The following is a 12,056-nucleotide window of genomic DNA, read 5'->3' on the forward strand; positions in this document are numbered from 1 at the left end:
TTTAAAAAAGGAAGAATGCACATAGCAACTCTCAGTAATTTTTCCAAGCTAAGTTTAATGGGGCATTACAGCGATTTAGTATGCACTTTCATTAAGTTGATGGACTTGCGAAAGTCAGAATAAAAAAAAGAATGGTCAAAATCGCAGCTTTTTAACTAGTCTCAAGTATGAGTCAAGCCCCTAAAACACTGGATACATTTCCCATAATGCAACTCAATAGCCCCTTCCCTGCCTAGTACAACCTCTGGTCTTCTCACTCCTCAACCCCAATGCATAACATAGGATTTCTACTAAAAGAATGTAGCGTCTAAGCCCAAGCGATTACATTATCAGGGTTATTGCCACAAAAGACACTGCTGAACTATTCTCACAGGCTCAATAGTTAAGTAAACTGAACGTCATGCAGGGTTTCCCGCAGAAAATGTGTTAGTTAAGGTGGTAGGTTTGCCATCTGACAGATGGTATATCAACATCAAATGTACTACACACTACACTAAATATTACATTTAAATAATAATAAATAATTAATAAATAACCAGCTTTTCAAAATAACAGTTGCGATGTGCAATTTTAAGCTCATTAAACTATTTTCAAAAAAAGTGCTATAACAATTTTACTGGCATTGCTCCCATTACACTCTTCCACTTTGCCCGACAACTCTTCTCCAAAACAGCGCTGAGATAACAGAGCTCAGCCCATAGCTTCACACACTCCAGCAGATAGTATGCGTGAAATAAAAACAGGACACTGGTCATTTCACTGTGTGTAACTACGCTAACCGTGTGTTGTGAACCGAGTGTAGTGATTAAAAAAAAACGGACAACAGCTGTGTCTCAAAGACCGGGCAGCAACAGCCGGGACGCTGAGAATCCACGCGAGAGGTGATGATAGTTCTAGTCACTTCGTCATGTATTCACTTCGTTGAAACAAGAGAAGAAAGCCTCACTGATGTGAAGAACAGGACAGAGAAACATATATAAATGTTCTCTGCCCACCGTATGCCAACACTCTGGTAAGTCCACTCACCCCGTCTCTGCCCGGGCATGCCCCAGCTGCCGCACATTTGCGCGACGGTGAATTGCCGATTGTTCTCACGGACACACGCGCGATATCAACTGGCTAGTTATCCTCCAGACAGCGACGGACCACGTCTCTTTTTCTTTCTCTCATTTCGGTCGTGTGGCGCGCGCGCCCCCTCGCGGTGTGAAGCGCGTCCGCGCTATTGTCCGAGATGCACTTGACGGCCTTTTGTGCAGCGGACTTTTTTTTTTTTTTTTTTTGATGACCTAGTTAAGGCGGTAGGGTTCCCCAGCTTAGGCGGGCCGCCCGAGCTGCAAAGTGCTGCGGGATACCCTGCGTCATGTGTATAATAAAATTAGTCGAGTGCCTCTTTAACAGAAAAACAGAAAAAAATTAGTCGAGTGCCTCTTTAACAGAAAAACAGAAAAAAATTAGTCGAGTGCCTCTTTAACAGAAAAACAGAAAATAATTAGTCGAGTGCCTCTAGCATATTACTTTAAAACATAGCAAATTACAATGTAAAAGCTATAATTACACATTAATCAAACACAGGTGGACATCAAATAATAGAAGATGTGTTTCGATATAGCATCATCTTATTGAACTAGCACAAACAGTTAGTTCTCTTGGAATACTAAAGCCCTCAGTGTCTTACTCTACCGCTGTGCATCACTGTCATCTCTTTCATCTTTCGTTTTCTCCTTTCTACGCTCCCTCTTTTTCAATACTCTCATCTCTGTCTTTGAGTGATGTTTGTCCTCTTGGAGAGAGACTTCTTAGGAATGATTGCAGCCACTTCTCCATTCAGCTCTCCATTCATTCTCTTCATCAGTCCTCAGAAAGCTGGCCGAGGTCCAAACTCATCTCAAGCTCCCTTTGCCCAGTCCTGCCAGCTCTATTAAAACACCATTGGTCATCATGCTGTTGTCTGGCACAAGCTGCATATCACTGCCATCGGGAACCCTCGTAACATGCCCAATAACAGTCTTTTGTTGAAACTGGGAAAAACAGCCTTGCAGCTTGACCATATCTATTTTTAGGGTTATGTCTTTCACACAGAGACTACTTCAGTTAAATAATGAGTAGTATTTTTTTTTTTTGTCTTGCCATTTGCACCTATGGCAAAAACATTGTTTGCACTGTATCTACTGCCATCATCGTCTTTAAATCAAACAATGTCAGAAATTCTTGTCAGAACTGGAATTAGATACATTTATTTCCTCATTGTCACCATCATGATAACCACGATTATATCTCCTGGCTCATTGTGTACTCAGTTTTGTTCTTTCTTTTTGAAGCATTTTCTTTTGACGTTTCACTTTTCTGTCTCGCTTTCATAAGATATGTTTTTGCTTCCTCCTCTGCCTGTGCACAGTTTGTCCTGTGGTTTAACGCAGTCTTGTAGTTTATTAATGAGGCTTTTAAATTAATACTAGGAGTGCTTTGTTAGAACCTCCCTGCTACTGCAAATATGGCAGAATCATGTTCATGTAAAAATCAGGGGGAAAAGCCCCCAAAAAATAATCTTTAAAAGAATACATGTGCAAGTTGAGTTCTCTGGACTTTAAGGGGTTAAACAAAAAGTTTAAAAAAATGCTGCTCGTACAGAGTAATCAATGAAGAAAGTATGTATTGTTACTATTGAAGTGAGTATGGAATGTTTGAAATAGTAATTAATATTGTTTCAAATCGCAGCCTTAAAATCAAAGATACTGGCACAGCAATATTGGCTCTTATCAAAGCTGCTAAATATTTGTATGTTATCTGCCAGTGCCTTATCATTAGGGTTGGGCACCGGTTCCGACCTAAACGGTAGTAACGAGACCGAATAAGAACGAAAATTTCGGTGCCTTATTTCGGTGCCTGACTTTACACTACACTCAACAGCAGGTAACGTTAGCCTACCTTTAGCTAGCAGCTGGATTAAACACGGTTAAAATGCTGACAGCTAACGTTAAACAGTGTAAAGTGTGACTGTATTTCAACATCGGGACGCAACAGTCTGCTCTGCAGCGCAGCAGATGCCGACGTTGGAAAAACACAGACAGTGCGTTCACTGAAACTGGTAACCTACAGCCTCGCGGTACATTCAAAGTTATTGTAAAATACCCTTTTCCCATGTGGTGGTTGTTTTTGTCATTCAACAGCAATTTACTGGTGAAATAAGTTATTGTTTATTATAAGTTATAGTTATTACATTACTATTAAATCATTTAATTTTGACCATATGGCTGTAGTAATAAACAAGTTGTTCTTAAATGTCGCCGACTGTTGTTTAGTACCCTTCTTTTTTTTCTTCTTTTTTTTAACTTTCTTAAAAAGTATCGGTTCAAGCACCGTTTAGGCACCGGCACCGTTTTAAAAGTACCGCTTTAGCACCGGTATCGTAAAAAAAAAAAACGATACCCAACCCTACTTATCATTCTGAAGCACAAAAAGCTGCACAAGAGAAACCTCTTCCATTCAGACAAAAAAAAATTAGATTCTATATGTTTGGGAGGAAATCATTTCTGCTCATGAAAATTGAAGTTAAATTCAACTCCAAATTGATACTTTTGATACCATAACCATAATTTGATAACTTCTTTTAAACTTTTAAAGAAGTGACACAAACCATTTATCCCACCATGAATGTAATTTGTCACAGAGCAACCTGAACAGCAGTGTCCTGTCATGGCCTAGTTCCACCGTCATGCCATCATGTCCTAGAACTTTTGTCTTAGGCAATCAAGACTAAAACTAGGCTAAAACTGAGTGCAGCATTGAACAAAAGTCTTATGTGGATCATCATAGTATTTTTTTTTTCAGTCTTCAAAGAGGCTGGCGATGGTTGTGATGGCAGCATTAATCAACTGGGTGGAAATGTGCTGGAGAGCCACAGGAGATACTGGCACAGTAGTAAAACTGGGACATTGTCAGACCCTGCAGCCATGGCTTTCCCGTTTCCTCCCTGAAAAAACACATTCTTTCATACATTAACCCCATTTCTCTCTTCATCAACACACTCCGCCTTTCTATCTAGCCCTCCTCCATGCGTCCTCTCTCTCTTTTTCCCCAGTCTTCCCAGTATTCCAGCTCTGTTCACTTCCATTATTCTTCTTGGCAATGAAAAGATATAAACTCTATTGGTAATTGTCTATTGTTGATATATAATTACAGGTAATATTAACAGATCCTGAGGAGTAAAGTAAAAGTCAATGCATGTCAGTGCCATAATAGGAAGGAAACCTATGACGGCAGAGGGTGCTTTTGAAACCAGTTCACCCAATGGAAGATATTGTCACTACAATAAGCATATCCTGAAAAATAGAGTTTTTAATAAAGCTGATAGTGTCTTACAAAAAATAATTACAGTAAGAAATATATTTAAACAATCAAATGCAAAACAGAATTCTGATACAACTGTTTCACAGTGAACTGTTACGCTCTTGTGTTAAAAGTTTAATGTGAGGAATATAACTTTTTTTCTTGTAATTATATAAATCCTCTTTATCTGTAGTTTTACCCAGCTGACAAACTGTGAGAAAAGGGTTACATATGTCATCACCTGTGACTGTTCAGTAGTTTTGACTCGCTTAACTAAGGCCGTGGTTACACTTGATCTGGCATATCTGATCACAAAAGTCATTAAAAAGTGCGTGGCCGGGTTGGCTCAGTGGTAGAGCAGGCGCACATATACTGAGAGGTTTATGCCTCGATGCAGAGGTCCAGGGTTCGATTCCGACCTGTGACGATTTCCTGCATGTCTTCCCCCTCTCTCTCCCCTTCCTCACCTAGCTGTCCTGTCAAATAAAGGCGGAATAAGCCCAAAAAATAATCTTAAAAAGACAAGTGTAACCATGGCCTGAGTAGCTGCAGAAGCACCCAGTTGAAACGTGTAACTGCACAAAAAAATAATACAGTTTTATCAAAGTTTTATTATGGCAGTGTTTAATACTTTCCAGCGATTGTCACACATAGCAGCTTGAAGGATTTCCCTTTCAGCTAAAGGCAGCAGGTATGTGTTTATCTAAAGTCACTAATTTGAATGGTTTACACTGTCATAGTTATGCAAGCCAGATCCACTGTGGTTCCTTTGATCAAATCTTGCAGTTACTAAATATCTAAACAGACATCTGTGTTCTTGTGCAAATGAAACTAGTACATCATAGCTCGTTTTTGCCAGCATAAAAACTCATCAGGACCACTGGAGTCACACAATATACCTATTTTTGTTTTCACCCAGCGCCATCAGTTCATTGGAGCAACAGCTGTGTGTGTTTGTTTCTTTCCACCAGGTCTGACAAGAATGCCTGAAGCACTGCATGTATAATTGCCATAGAGATTTACCTGTAGACTGGGAACAATCATTTCTAAATGAAAATCCATTATTATTTTAGGAAAAACCTCATGATCGTTACAGGAACTGTCAATTTATGCAACCATGCAAACATATAACGAGACTATTGTTTCATTCCCATTTTGGCAATACTGACATAATAATAATGCACATAGATAAATCGTCATATCATCAAAATTAAATCATATAAGCAAATATGAGCTTTTATGTTGATTGTAGTTATTGTACCACAGTGTTGTTTGTATCTGCAGATGTGGTAATTCAAGGTTCAACGCTAAGGTTTTTTTTCACTTGTCCGGTCGGGCAAATAAAAAAAAAAAAGAAAATCGACTTTCCCTAATTCAATTTTTTATGGCCCCTATACTATTTTTCGAGGAAAAACATAGAAAAAAACCTTTGAAAAATACCCCGTCAAAAAATATCGAAAAACATGTCAACCCTGTCAAAGAGTAAAAAAACATTTTAAAAAAACATGTCAAAAACGTCAACTAAAAAAATAAGTCCAAAGCATCAAGCGCCAACTCAATTCTTGATTGTCCAACAGCACATTTAAATCAAATGATTATGATACAATGATGCCCCAACGGCCAAGTGCATTGTTATATTTACTTGCCCGACGTGGCGTTTTACTTGCCCCGGGTCATCGGGCCACCCTTATTGTTGAACCGTGGGTTATTGTATGTATTGTTGTGATTCCAAATAACATTTCTAAATCAATACTTATGGACATTATAGTGACATCTGGACTTTTAATAAGTCTAGAACTGTTAACCGAAAGAGACATCCTTTATCCTTGGCTGCACATTTGCACTACTCTATATTTCACTTTGCAACACTGCACTTCCCAGACAAGTTTCCTCTCAAGAGAAGCTGCTCTCCACTCCCATAACTGTCAGTACATTGTGGTGGGAGAGCGCTGCTCTTACAGGGAATGAGAAGAGCCCATGTAGTTGTTACCACGATTATACCAGCCCCAAACACACACACACACACACACACAGAATGTGTGATAATGCCACCCTGTTTTTCTCACCCTGCACACCTGCACACTGTCAGAAATAATGTGCAAAATTTGTACCTTAAGGGGTCCAACAGCTTGTCACAGGGGCAGTACCCTCGAAGGTACACCAATTGTACCCCTTTACAAGGGTACATACTTGTACTCTTACAGTTTGTACCCTTTGGGAGCAAAATGTACCCCTGGGGACAATAATGGACCTAAATGCTGTAGGACTAAAATGCACCCTTGGAAATGGTACGCATTCGGCCTTTAGAGGGTACTGCCCCAGTGACAAGCACTTTGTACCCTGTGATGGCAAATTTGTACTCTGTACAACATGAAAAATAGTCAAAAATAAAAGTATTAACCTTATTTTTTTTACATTCATCAATTACTTGTGTTACAGTTTCAACATTAACTCACTTTTTTAATTATTTTACAATTATGACAGTATTTTCTAAAACCTTTTAAACTGTCCTGAACCCAAGTGCATCATTGTTAAAAAACCCAGCTATAAGTCTTAAGCTGCCATTTTTAAAAATGTAAAATACATAAATACAACACAATACAATTCATTTAACAATACATAGTTTTACTTAGTACCTTTTTAAGACATTAAAATGTATAACAATGGATTTGTAATAATGTAAAATGGATCAATGCAAAATAACATTCCACTGAACAATAGCTTTTAACCCTTTTTTCTTTGTCCGTTTTAAGTCACTTTAAGACTTTCAAATGTTTCTAAGGGTTACATACAACTTATCATCAATATTGTACATGTCCAAGGACTGAAAGTCCATTTCTTGTCCTGGTCTTATCACACTCCAGTCAGAATCAACTTTGACTGTGTATGCATGCAGGTGTGAATCATAACACATTGGGACAAGAAGCTTACCGCAAAGAAGCCACAGTGTGTTAATATTGAAAATGTATTTGATTAAGAAAAAAAGAGGAATATTCTCTGCATGCAAATAATCAACAATGAATACATCTTTACATGTATATTTTACATGTTAATAATGACCCCTGAAACACGCTGCAGGCTTTGAAATGTACCTTCACTTCCATGTACACTAACAATACATCTCTGTAGTGCTAATGGGAGTGATGAAAATGGAGTATCTGTACTCGTCCCTGTAACCATCTCAAATTCATTAAGAAGGTTGTCTTGGGAAAACTCCCAGCATTGTCGCATTTGGTGCCTGTCACTTAAAGTTTTTGCTACATTAATGAAATTTCTGCAGCTACTTGCAACAGTTTTAAAATATTGGTGTGGCATGCACCATACTGTACGCAAGGGGCCATACATAGCAATAAGTCTTGAGTAATGTATCATATAGTGGCATTTTGGAGTGATGACATTTCCAAAGACATCCTTAAGTTTTGTGAGAAATTCACAAACAAGCAAGTTTAAAACGGATAGACTTTCCCTTTTCACTTTTGGGGCAATTACAATGTCAACTATGTCACGACAGATCAGGTAAACATCCCAATAACTACAATCCGGTGGAACGCGTTGTGCCATTAAAAAAGGCAAAAGCCTAAAAAGATACCATTTCTGAGCAGCAGACCCTGTAATCCCAGAGTTCTGCATTAGTCGCTCTGAAAACAGCACTGGTCTGTTTTTTTTAATCATTTTGACCAATATGTAGTTGTTGTAGCTCTTCATTAATTTCCTGAATGGTTATGTGTTTTTCTTTGTGTGCTTGGCACACAACTAGCTTCACTGTAAGTGGAACAACTCCTTCTAATAAGTCATGCATTATGTCAGGTGGAAATCCTTTTGTCACATCAAAATATTTAAGCTCATTAAATGGAGAAGGACCATTTACTCCATATGTTGCTTTATGCTCAGGGTTTTCAATACATTTCAGATGATACTCATGTGCCTCTGGGCTTCTTAAGACAAAATCTTCCTCGTTAAAATGTTCTTTCATTTCTGAGTATGTTGCCATGCAAAAGCGGCAAATTCTGTTTGAGCTAAATGACATCGTGAAACCACCCAGCATGTGGGCTGAAAGATTATCGGCTGAAAATGTTGCTAGTGCAGCATGAATAGTCTGCTCAATCCCATCCACTGTGATAGTGATACCATCTATTTCAAGTATTTTGAGTTCGTCCAACATGGGTTTTAAGATGGTTTGTAAACCACAACGTTTAACAAATGTTTGACGGACTAAAAGAGCCAGATGGATATGCTTAAGTTGTGATCTATGTTTGCTATCAAGGTTGCCTATAGTATAATAGAAAGCGCAAAGCTTGTGCTTGGTTCGCTTTGAGCCTAAGGGATTGACCACCTCAAATTCATCTTCATAGAAGTGAAGACGTAAGGCATGTGGATTAACTATGAAGAAGGGATGTTCCTTGAAGTAAGTGCCATCAGAAAAGTCACTTAAGTAATTTGGATCTCTGTCCATATACCTGTTGGCTTGAATTTCGTCGACTATGTCCTCATGTGAACAATAGTGTTTTAAAACCTCTGTGATCGGCACATAAGAGTATGTACCTATTTTGTGTCCACTTTCTGACCTCAAAATGTGATGCACGGGTTCAACAAACATGAGCTTAGATTTACAATGTTCTTTCAACATGTATGGTGATCTAACAGCTGCTGAAGCTTTTTCAAAAAAATCTGTAGACTGTATCACCTCTCTTAGTTCAGGACATTCCAAAATATTGAACCCATTTTCTTGAAGATGGTAAGTAATAAAAGCATCGTAATTTTCTTTAAAATAACAAAATAAAAATGTTATGTCATTTACAATTTCCTGTTGGACAGCCTATGGAATGTGATTTTTTTCTCTACATTTAAGAATGAAGTTAGAGATTTTCTTTAAAATTTCTCAATAATGCATCCATACTAGGTGGTATATTTGCTTCCGGCTGTAGATCATTGTCCATGCTTAGATCAGTGTTGTCCATATCCATGTCATCATTATTAGGTAGCACATGCTCCCTGTGTTTACGATACACGTGACGCCTGTAAGATTCATATAATGTAAAAGTTGACTTACAGTCATTTAGCCCACAAGTGATATTGAAGTTGGCTTCGTGGGCATGGATAAGGCCAACATGTTGAACCATTTTCATTAAGGTAAAGGTGGTTCTTCTACACCTTGTACATCTATACGGTCTTGGCATATTTAGTATAGTAGATTGATCACTCGAGTCATAGTGACTGGAAGGGGCTTTTCACCCACCACAGTAATGTTCAGTAGTGTACGTTGTAGAAAGGACAAGGTATTCTTCATGTAGGGTGGGTAAGCCATGTCAAAAACAAAGTAGGCACAGAAGGCGGCTATTACCCCATCCTCAATTCCTGTTCCCCTGCACAGATCCACGCCGTCCACTTTGACTGTAACCGGAACCTTCCTGGTAAAGGCCGTCTTCCAGTCAGTGTCCACTAACTGTACAGTTGGATAGGGACTTTGAGTGTCATACTGTTCAAAGAAAACATAAATATCACAACAATGGCAAAGTTAGCAAGTTATTAAAACAGATCAAACTTCATGCAGCTCCTGACCATTATCACAGTTAAGCAAAAACAGTATGATCAAACAACTGTAAAAAAAAACCTACCTGTCTGTTGTCAAAGGTTGCTCAATGTCAACATCTGGAACAGGTACTAAAGTAAGGGTTACATTCTTCAGCTCCTGTACAAATGTGTTGAATTTAAGTTGCTTTTTAAATGACCCAGAAAAAAGGAATGCCACCATATGTTCAGTCAAGCCGCACTCTACTGTCTCTCCATCCACGTCATTGTCTGAAAAAAATAGGCATGCACAGACACCCACACACAGAGAAAGTCATTTTTCAGAAGAAATTAAAGTATATATTAGGAAAGTAAATATACACATGTACAAAAAGCAAGGTTACTTTAACATGCAATGGTTAGCTAAGAACATACAATATTTTACATCAATAGCTAACGTTACACTAACAGGTTACTGGTTCGACACGGACATTACAGCTGTAAACGAAATTGATAAGCATTAACTTTGCTAACGTTAAACCAATAACGCCAGGTTAAGCAGCTTGCATCTGTACCAAGCAGCTTGCCAGCTGTGATAACGTTAACGTTACACTCACTCTAGCGCTAACGGTATATGAAAACAGACATTGACAAATCAATAACGTTAGACCACAAGTCCAAAAATCTGCGGTTTCTCCTTCAGGCAGAGAAAGTCAACGCAAGACGAGGGGAGGGGGACACACACGAGGGCTTCACTTCACCAAACGAAAGTTGACCATGGATAACGTCGAATAAATGATAGTCTTGACTCAGCAATAAAAAAGGATTTTAAAAGAAATATAGTAACGTTACGTTAATTTAACCTCACACGCTTGCTATGTCAGTGTGGCCACAGCAATTAACGTTACATTTTTATGGACCCCACCTAACGTTAACCTTAGCAAAAAGTTCGCTAGCTAGCATTATTTTTAGCTAGCAAGCAACTTCTATTCAACTCATTGAGAAAAAAATAACGTTACAGTAGAGATGGTCTATAAAGTCACACATTAAGGTTATGCAGGCCATAACGTTAACCGAATTTTCGAATGGCAAATGGCTGATTTCATTAACTGACATCAGATAGCAAACCCCTGGCTGCTAGCTAATTTACTAGATAATGCTAACGTTAGCTAGCAATTTGCCATTCAGTCCGGTAAAAGTCCATTCCGTTTTACAAAAAAAGGTTGTAAAGAACATATAACTCACTATATCAGCTTAACATTGACGTTACCTCTGAATCTCTGTGTCTCTTCTTCAGTCAGTATAATTCCTGAATCCGTTAACTTCTGGAGCAGCTCCTCAGTTGACAGCTCCATTGTTCTCCGGTTTTCGCGCCAGGTGCAGCAGTGACAGTTGGGAGAAGCAAAGTGCTGCTGCTGCTACAGCCACTGCGCATGTGTGAACTCCCTCTATTCAAAAATCAACATTCAATGTTGCCTCCGAGATAAATATTTGTTACTGTCCAATTCTTATATTGCTATTCATTGTTGATTTCACAGAGTTACTGGTATATATAGTTTACTAGCATTAATAACAATATACTAATAGTTTTTAATCTCCTAGATAATGAATTTGAGAACTTCATAATTTCCTTGACAGCCCTGAGGCTCTAGCCATCCCATCCCCCAACATAAATTTGGTCACACGATGGGTCACACACTGACATCTTTCTTATTGTACCCCTATATGTTTGAAAAATGGTACAGACATGGACCCTTGTTCACTTTAGAACTTATATGTACCATTTCAACCTAGAAAAAGTACAAATGTGTACCTTATGGATCAACGATGACCCTTTGGGGGTACATCACTAGCAGTTGTACCTCAGAGAACATAAATGGACCTCAACCGTACCTTTATTTCTGACAGTGCAGCCATGATACCAAAAGTAGTCCGACATCCCCACCATGCCCTCTCAGATGTCAAAGCTTCTTTCCAAAATGACTAGCACCCGAGCAAACTTCTCAAAGCAGTCCTCAGCTGCATTATAACATAACTTTGACAAAAAAAACTGCAAGGTCCCGTATAAGCATGAAATAGTGTGTCTACACAAAGTTCTGGGCAGAAAGTCAGCATTTATTTGTCTGCCTTTTCCAAACACCCCTAATAGATATTCTCAGTATACACTTTGAAGAGTGACTACTGGGGCAAAGAAAAATTACAATATTTTAGAGGATTTTCTT

The 12,056-nt window shown here is 38.6% G+C and overlaps 1 protein-coding gene and 1 long non-coding RNA gene across 3 annotated transcripts in view; one reads left to right on the forward strand and one right to left on the reverse strand.

Annotated features, from left to right (window-relative positions):
• Window positions 1–12,056, forward strand: part of LOC116037700 (E3 ubiquitin-protein ligase SH3RF3) — a 97,256-nt gene that overhangs the window by 12,025 nt on the left and 73,175 nt on the right. The window lies entirely within an intron of this gene.
• Window positions 10,049–11,371, reverse strand: LOC116037703. The gene is made up of 2 exons (XR_004101933.2): window positions 11,105–11,371; window positions 10,049–10,125 (listed from the first exon to the last, which is right to left on the reverse strand). It is a non-coding gene; the product is annotated as an uncharacterized LOC116037703 (long non-coding RNA).

This window comes from Sander lucioperca, chromosome 8 (assembly GCF_008315115.2).
Source record: "Sander lucioperca isolate FBNREF2018 chromosome 8, SLUC_FBN_1.2, whole genome shotgun sequence".
NCBI classification, from domain to species: domain Eukaryota; kingdom Metazoa; phylum Chordata; class Actinopteri; order Perciformes; family Percidae; genus Sander; species Sander lucioperca.